General features: G+C 30.4%; 1 non-coding gene across 1 annotated transcript; it reads left to right on the top strand.

Annotated features, from left to right (window-relative positions):
* The first annotated feature begins 660 nt into the window (after window positions 1-660).
* TRNAE-UUC (transfer RNA glutamic acid (anticodon UUC)) lies at window positions 661-732 on the top strand. Its single transcript has one exon. It is a non-coding gene; the product is annotated as a tRNA-Glu (tRNA).
* Window positions 733-9,719: the final 8,987 nt, after the last annotated feature.

Below are 9,719 nucleotides of genomic sequence, written 5' to 3' on the forward strand. Positions count from 1 at the left end.
AATAATACCTTAGTCTTAATGAGACAATTATGAGCAATAAATGACATTAAATAAGACGTTACACAATCATTCCTATTTAATACCAATTCTCTAACGTATTGGGTATTTAATATTGAATTTGGACTCCTTTTCGTCATCATATCCATGTCTTCAATGCCTTCTGATCTCTTGGCTTTAAATGACCTAAATAGGTACGAAGCTTGTATTATTCGAATTGCCTCTCGTGCCTATTTAGCTTTCCTTTCCCCGTATCTGTTGTCACTCGTGCCTCTTAACTGATCATCATGTTTTGACCATTTGAGCAGTCCTCGTGTCATGCCACGTCACCTTCAATGTAAATTCAGTTTTTTCCCAATACAATATAACATGTCATTTCGCCAGTGGTATAAACAACAAACGTAATTTGAGATGATTCATCGAAAGAGTAAAACTTAAGTAATCTACTAGAAAATTAATATAGAAAAACGATAAACTAGCTCAGTTTCTAATACCGTTGTCTTGAATTTCACAGGGAGGATTGATTCATCTTAAAGAAGATCATCGTCACCTCAAGTTTGGATAAATTCGTAAATGAGTTGGTTGCTGCAAAGATTACGGGTCACTCTATATCGTATTCTCTTTCTTATTATGTAATTAATTAAGGCAAAAGCTTAACAATAATCCGTTATCGTCCAGCGGTTAGGATATCTGGCTTTCACCCAGGAGACCCGGGTTCGATTCCCGGTAACGGAAACTTTTCCTTCTTTGTCATTTATTTTTTTCTGAATACTACAGTTGATTAGTATTTCTCATATGCCATGTCATTTCTCCCAAGTTTTAGTTCTGATATTTTAATTACCTTTCTTCAGTTTCATATTATGTGATCTTTTAATTCAACTAGATGCTAGATATAGAGTTTAGGAAAAAAGGTAATCTTTTGACTTATAAACTAAAAACATATCACATACCAAGAGTACCCTTTAATAAATTGTCGTGTCCACATTTACAAGAGGTTGTCATTAAGTATAAAAAAATGCTACAATTAAAGAGTTTCTAAGAATATCATATAGGTAAATTCTCCCTCCTTCCTATTTTATGTGATATTCTTTCCCGTGAAGGTTGATTTTTTTTATATTTTTTTGCATTTAGAACTACTTCATCTTAACATCCCTAATTCTTTTTGTTTTGGACTTCCAATTAATAATAAACATATTCTTTTACCATGAGAGCAAAAATAGAGGGAGTATTATCATCTCACAGTTCTAAGAACAATAATAAAATTTTGTACTATGTGTATGTGGTTAGCATACATATAAAAAGAAATTCTTTCATTTTAGAATCCAAGTTAAATTCAAATACTTTGAAATAAGGGAAATAAATTGGATGGGGGTATATCGTAATAGTAGATTTGACAAGATTTTTACTTTCAAAACCTTGCCATACATAAGTTTACAATCTGTTCCAAATATTATATTACATGTGTGGTTTAACTACTCAACTACATACGTAATCATTGAAATTAAAGAAAGATAAAAAGATAATAAATAGTGAATAATTGAACTTGCAAAAAAGGGAAAGATATCCTAAAGCACAAGGCAAATGCCACATGGAAAAGCCTTGGTTTGTGAGCCTTGCCTCTGTGAGTCTATGGCTTAATTTTGACTTTAATTAAGGCCGGCGACCACTTAAAACTTTGCACAAACACGCAATATTCTGAAATATATAATCCAATAAAAAACAACAGGAATTCTTGTCAAAGACTCAATCTTTATCAGAAAATTAGAAAAATAATAATTAATCTTTGTTCCTTTAATTTTGAGCCCAAATATATTAATCTAGTCTAAACCACCAAACATGTGTAATTTATAAAATATGTGCAACAACAATATCATACCCAGTATAATCTCATAAGTAAAGTCCGAAAAAATTGAGGTGTACGAAAACATTAGCCCTCCTAAGGTAAAGAAGTTATTTTCAATAGTTTTGGCTCAAAAAAAATGTTTGAAAAATACAAGAGTAAAAAATTAAGATACTATGATGAACATACTAAAGAGAAAAAAGATATAGACATAAACAACAGTAAATTTTTTATAAAATATGTAAAATATTAAATTTTAAACCCCGTAATTCAAATAATCAAAGAGTCAATTACATCTGAAATTCATAAAATTCAAATTTTGAATTTGTCCAAACCATTGGAAAATATCCCCTAAAGACCCACCAATATAATTATTCTCCTTTTCTTGTTCTTTTCTTCCTTCCATTTTGTCTTTCTGTGTGTTTCTAATTCATATATAGAGGAAGAATACTATTATACCTAACACTATATACTAGTCTCTCTTTTATCTTTTTCCACAAAGAAACCACATTTCATTGACTTCTCAATTCGTAGCTAAACAACTCTTTCTCTCCTTCCCTCCCACATCAACCCCAACAAACTCAGTTTTCTCCCTCCATTTTTTGTTCTTCATATTTATATGCTAATTAATCACTTCCTTAATTAGGTTTGTTAATTGAATCAGACAAGGAGTGGTGGCAGTAGTCAAGATCGTTCAGCTTGAGGGATAAATTACGTGACTGACCCGCCAGTACATCAAATATCGTAATTTCTTGATGTAATTTCAATGCCTTTTAACTTATCATTAATTTCATTTTCGACTCTTTGTAAGTATATTTCTCTTCTATATACCTTTTCACTCTTCGTATATATACATGATTATACACGAATTCAGAATTTAAGTATGTTAAGTTCAACTTTTAAAGTTTTTTGTAATAGACTTAATTATTATGTTTTTTAACATTATAGTAAGTTTTGAATGTATATTCTCAGTCGAAAATATTGAATTCAGTTGGATACATAATTAATACAAGGCTGCATATTCTTTTTCCATTTGTTCATTAATGCTAATTTTTTCATATTGAGTGCTGAAAATTTATATACCTACGCATAATTTGTCGTATCCTATGTTGTGGCTTTGAGATATGTGCAAAAAATGGCTGAAATATTGGGTTTTCTATTTGCAGGAAAGGTCAAACAGAGTGATAGCAGCAAGAACGAAGGGAAAATGGACGGTGAAGATCGAGTTATAAGACGACGAAAGAGTTTAACAGAACGGCTAGGATTAAAAGGAATCGGATGTTGTGGGTCCAGATGGGGTATATTGCCAGCAACATTAAATGTAATGGGCGATGAAGACGACGTAGAAGAAGTGATGAGTCATCATATAATTCATACACCGTCCGAAATAGTCTCTACTACTACTAGTATAGCATGCTTGGGTCATATTCCGGGAGGAAGTTCCGGGATGAATTTGGCGGCCGCGTTGGCCGCCGAACGTCACTTTCGAGAGGAAGCTATAGAGCAAGGTTTGGACAATGCAATTGGCAATAACCCGAGTCCACGGCCCGGCTCGAGCCCGTTGAGGCCCGATATTGACGGGCCGAGGACGGTACCCGGGACACCAGCAAGGATGTCGTTGATGAGATTGTTAGAAGAAACGGAAATATACGAAGGAGAATTAATGGAGAAAGAAGAAGGGGTAGGGGGTGAAACTATTTGTTGTGTGTGTATGCAGAGGAAAAAGGGAGCAGCATTCATACCGTGTGGTCACACATTTTGCAGGGTGTGTTCAAGAGAGCTTTGGGTAAATCGAGGTTGTTGTCCCCTTTGTAACAGATCCATTCTTGAAATTCTCGACATTTACTGAGGTAAAAAAAAGAATCCAAGGTTTTGGTCATGGGGATTTGTTAAAAGTAAAGAATTTAAATCAAATTGAGGATGTGAAATTGCTCAAGACCGGGTGAAATTCGCTAAATATGAGTTGGGCGCTTTAATTATTCCGCCGTAGATACAAAAAAAAAAAAAAAAAAGAGCGGGATGAGAATTTGATTTGCAGTGAAAAATTAAAGTTTCTAGTCTTTGTCGTGTGATTATATGGATTATTGGTGTAATTTTTCCCTTTTTTAAAGTTTGTAAATAAGCCAAAAGAACTTTTTTAAAGAAAAGATTTTGGACTTATGTAGATGAACAACTATACTTGTACAATGTTAGTTCTAGTCATTCTATATCCAAATCCAAGTTGACCAATTCAATGTCATCACAAAACATGGAATAGTCGCAAGCACGGCCTTTTCTCTTGATGCAACAAAAAAAGATAGAGAAACAAATAATATTTCGTTAACAGCGTCGTGCTTTTAATATAGTATAGCTAGATAGATATATAAAATATAAATATAGCTATAGCTATAGATAGATATGTAAATAAGAAAATAGTTGAAAATAAACTAAATTTCATTATACATGCTTTCCAACTTTGATAGTATCTTGATTTAACTTTGTATAACTATTAAGAAATTGAGAATAACATATCTTGCATTTAGTAAAAAAAAATACGATGTTACTTAATTTAATCAAAATACAAGAGAGATAAAATATTATATTAAGAAAAATAAACGTGAATCTTCACGTTATTTTTGACAAAAATATGTTCTTTTCTGTTTTAAATTAATGTCCATCTTCCTTTTACTTGTCATCAAATAAACTCTTTAAATGAAATTTATTTTTAATTTTCTTTAGTTTTTAAGTTTCAAATTGATACGGCAACTAAGAGTAAAAATTTCTACTATTTAAGAGCACATGTCTTTAAGAGTAAAAATTTCTACTTTTTGGTAGAGCACATTTAGGTCAAAATCGTGTTTTAATATTTGACTTAGAACTATTGGTTAAATATTTGGTGTTGAAGTAATAAATTCTTAAAAAAAATATATCACTAAAATCTTACTCGATTTCAAATTCTTAAATATATAAGTTTGTACATAGTTCAAATATGAAAAATTTTAATCAATAAATTTTAATTGATTTGTGATCCTAAATATTAGGAAAATAATTATGACTATTCCTAAATATCAGAAATAATTTAATTAATATTCCTAAATATTAGGTTATATGTTAAATATTAAAGACTATTTTGCCTATTGTGAACTCTATTTTTAAAGAGTAAAGAAGACGAACGATATTTTGTTAAGGGTTTTCGTGCTTTTAATATAGTGTATATGTATATAGAATAGATATAGATAGATAAAAATAAGTATAAAACATAAACATTAATTGCGAAAAATAAAAGTAGTACTGCCACTATGTATTTAAAATTAATCGATGTCAAGACAATCGGTCAGATGACTTTTTAGTTTCTCCATATTAGAGGCAAAATATTAATAATTTTAAAGGTCTAAATATTAGAAGTTCTTACCTAATTCAAATAAGAATAATAATTAAATGACTATTTTGTCTAGTGTAAATTTAAAAAAAATAAATAAGAATGACATTTCGATAGGGGCTTCGTACTTTTAATATAGTATAAATAGATATAAAAATATTAATTATTTTTTAACTCTTTTCCTACTCGAATAATATTTTTATCTTTATTAATTATTTATAATATTAAAATATACATTCACTAATTTAAAAAATATTTAATTAAATATAAACATCTCACTTCTATTGAATAGTAACAATATATAGAAGCTTCCCTTAGAGTTCTAAGTGCCCCATAATAAGAATAATGTCAAACATTTCATTGAGTTTATCGTAAGAAAAAGAAACGTAATACTCCTATTTAATTTCCCTAAAATAATATTTTTTGAATGTCCTAACTATTAGGAATTTATAATTTATACGCAATTCAAATAAGTAAAGATTCAATAACCAAAATTTTAGTTGATTTCAAATTCATAAAATTTAGGAAAATAACTAAATTACGATTTTGTTTAACATAAAGTTTAGTTTTAAAGGGTAAAAAAGACGAACGATATTTCGTTAAGGGCCTTCGTGCTTTTAATATAGTAATATATATATACACACTTTTAAGTTAACAAATTCATTTAGTTTTGGTTGGTTGACTAATTTTATATTTTGCTCAATAAAACTACTATTATATTTAGGTATTGGACTCAAACATCTTTTCATGTTTTGCTATATAACCTCATTATTTGTTAGATTTTTTTCTTTCCCATTCTCAAAATATGTATAGTGATAGGCTACTAGTTACAAAAAGGTCAAGGGCTTTAACTAGGGATGTACACAGGTCGGGTTGGTTCAGATTTTACAATTACCAAACCAAACTAATTGTGTCGGATTATTAAATCTAAAGACCAAACCAAATCAATAAAACTCGGGATTTTCACTCTCGGTTTTTCTCGGGTTTTTGGGTTTTTTTTTCCGGTAAAGTCTTCGTAGAACAAAACATATAAATTGTGCTCAAAATATTTCTTTAATCCTAGTAAGATACAATTATATAAAGTATTTTCCAAGAAAATAATACAAAATATGAGATGTGTCGTGGCATTATCCTAAAATATTCAACAATAAAATTATGTAATATAAATATTGATAATTTAAAAGCCACAATAAAAATAAACATAAGCTAAAAGTACTAAGTCATGATAAAATAAATAGACTAATAAGGGAGCATTAATTACATGACTAAACGCTAAAGAAAAAATAAAAATAGGTTATGCATTTTTATCTAAATTATTGCAAAACAAAATATAGATATTCAATACATTCCCGTTCATAGTATTGAATTGAATGTCTTTTGTTAGCATTAGTATTGATTTGATTTTGGTTTAGGCTTTTGTTAACAAACTTATTGGAACATTCAAAAGTTCTAAGTCCAACATTGAAATAATACCTTAAAAGATAAAATTATGAATTTTTTAAAGAAATATTTATAAATTACATCATAATAAGTTTATTATATATTAAATATATCTAAAATTTCTATATATGTAATGTTGGGTTGGTTTGGTTTCGGTTTGACTTTCTTTAGTTAAAACCAAACCAAATCAATTATATGGTCGAGTTTTTTTTTTATAAACACCAAACCAAATAAAACCAAACCATAGTCGGATTTTTTTTCTCGATTTGACTCGGATTATCGGGTTGGTACAGTTTATCGATTTCCTTTGTACACCCCGAGCTTTAACTATGCAACGTAATGACTACTTCTTCAAGTTGTGCCCTAGACAACAAAGTTAGGAAAGTTGTGTGAAAGCATTATTAAACTGAAAAAAATAAAATAAATGGAGATCAGATGGACTTAATCAGTTAATTGTACAAAATTGAACCTTGGCATTGAAAGCCATCTATTCAAGCCTTTCGGCTTCTTAATTTCTTATTGCTCTTTTTTATTGAATTGTCTAAATTTGAACACCATAAGTTGAGTATGTGACGCATAAGAACCATAAGTTAGCTCAACTTTTGTCCTACCTATTATACTCTTTTCCCCTACTATTCACAGGTCACAATGGTACGAGGGGGAGGAAATGTTTTTGTGTTTTTTAGGTGATAGACCTCATTTTTTCATTTATATGCCATCTGTTGCGCTAAAACAACCCGCATATACTTTTAATAAAGTATGATATTGTCTTCTTTGGGACAAACTCCCACATTTTTTTAAATGACTCATACTATTAAAAGAGCTCCCAAGTTTTTCAATTACCAACTTGAGACTTTTGTTCGCACCAACAATATCCCCGTAAATTCTACGTAACCCACTACCACGATACATCGGTTTTCCCCTCGAACCAAGTTCCACTTGGCGAATAACCATGATTCAAGGGTTAATTTTCGAGATTCATTATGTTCCACCCACATCGCTAGTGTATTTATGCCAACCGAAACCCACAACTAGCTTCTTCTTGTGCCCCTCTCCAAGCTCGTAGAGGGTAAGAAAATCGAGCCTAACATCATCTTCCAGTGTCATACTTGTCCCACCGAACTTGTGCTCTAATATCAGTTGTTGCGCTCAACCAACCCAAAGATATTCTTAACATGGTGTGATATTCAAGCTCGTACAGTTTTTTCAAAAGGTCTCACACCATTAAAAGATCACGACACATTATATGTAGGCTCCCAGTCTTTTTTGCTACCAATATGGGATTTTTGTTTGCACACCAACACCATCTTAAAGGCTATTGGTCATAAGAAAGTTGTATTGACTCTAATTACAAATATTTTGGATGTCTTGGTTCGTGAAGGATGGTTACCATTTTGTTTGACACTACTAGTGGATGTATGTGAAAGACATAAGCAAAAATGGATCTCTTTCACAACGTGTCCATGTATTGGACCGTCCATAGTTAGATTGATTATAGCAGGCCTGAGTATCCAAAAACCCCAATTAACAAAACAAGATGATCCAAATACTTCCTCATTATTTAAAGGAGTATTATCACTTTTAGCCCGTGCCAGAAATAATTTATATTCGATAGCTGAAAAAGTATATAATTTTTATATATAACATATAGAATGTACATATATACAATTAATATACATACATACAGAAATAATTTATATTCGATAGCTGAAAAAGTATATAATTTTTATATATAACATATAGAATGTACATATATACAATTAATATACATACATATATATATATATATATATATATATATATATATATATATATATATATATTACGGCTATTATATTGAGAGAGTGACTATATAATGTCATTTTCCCTTATTTAAAGGTGTACATTTGATGGATGCACCTTTTAATACATACACATGCATCTTTTATAAGTTTCCTTCAAATTTTCTGATATATATATATATATATGTTAGATATAGCAGGATTGTCCTCTTAAAAAAACAATAAAATTGAGTTTGATCAGCATTTTTACACATTTTCTACAGTATACAGACATTCACTATCCATTAGCCATCACAATTGGAGTAGTTAAGGTTAGGCGTTCCAATCATGTATAAGTATGTGTCTAAATCGTTTTGACAATAATTCATTCGCTAGGGTCTTTACGTATCAAGCCATAAGAATGACCTAATTGTATGTACATCTTAGAAAAAAATAAGCAAGTCCATCTAACTAACACACAACTATGTAACAAATAGGGGTATTATCACTTTTAGCCTGCAACAGAAACTATTTATATGCGTTAGCTGAAACAGTGTATAAAATTGGTATAATTTTTGTATAACATACAGAATGTATATGTATACAAAAAATATACATTTTTCGGCTATTATTTTGACAGCAGCTATACAATGTCATTTTCTCTAACAAATAAACAAGTGACAAGTCCCTCTAACTTACAAACAACCGATGTCTATACTTGTCCTCAAATCACTTGGAAAGATTGAATAGTCAATGAGTCAAAAATCATTTAAGACTTGGGGAAAATGACTTATTGAAAATTTGGAAATTGCCAACTGGCTTAAGCGTCCCATTTCGTTATCAATTAAACCACATGTCAGTATATAAAAATCAATATTTAAGGACTTTTCTTGATTTTACGTCGATTGAATTCTGGCTCTGCTTTTTGTTGGGTTAAAACGACCCAAAAATATTCTTAAAATGGTGTGATATTATCATAAAAATTGCACTGGACGCCAATCTATACCTATTTTTTTTAAGTTTTAACTTATACCAACTTTTTAAACAACTTCAACCCCCTTTCTCCTCCTCCTCCTCCTCCTCCTCCTCCTCCTCCTTCTTCTTCTTCTTCTTCTTCTTCTTCTTCTTCTTCTTCTTCTTCTTCTTTCTTCTGCTGTTGTTGGTGCTGCTATGAATATAGAGTAATACAGATATATGTTGAATCCTGATGACTCGTATATCAAGTTCATGAGGGTTTTATGAAACTTCTCGCTCTCTCTTTCTTCTTCTTTTTGCTTTCTGTATTGTGCCAAAACTGCTGAACATTCTGCTTCTTCAGTAGATT

This window comes from Nicotiana tabacum, chromosome 21 (genome assembly GCF_000715075.1).
Source record: "Nicotiana tabacum cultivar K326 chromosome 21, ASM71507v2, whole genome shotgun sequence".
In the NCBI taxonomy this organism is placed as follows: Eukaryota; Viridiplantae; Streptophyta; class Magnoliopsida; order Solanales; family Solanaceae; genus Nicotiana; species Nicotiana tabacum.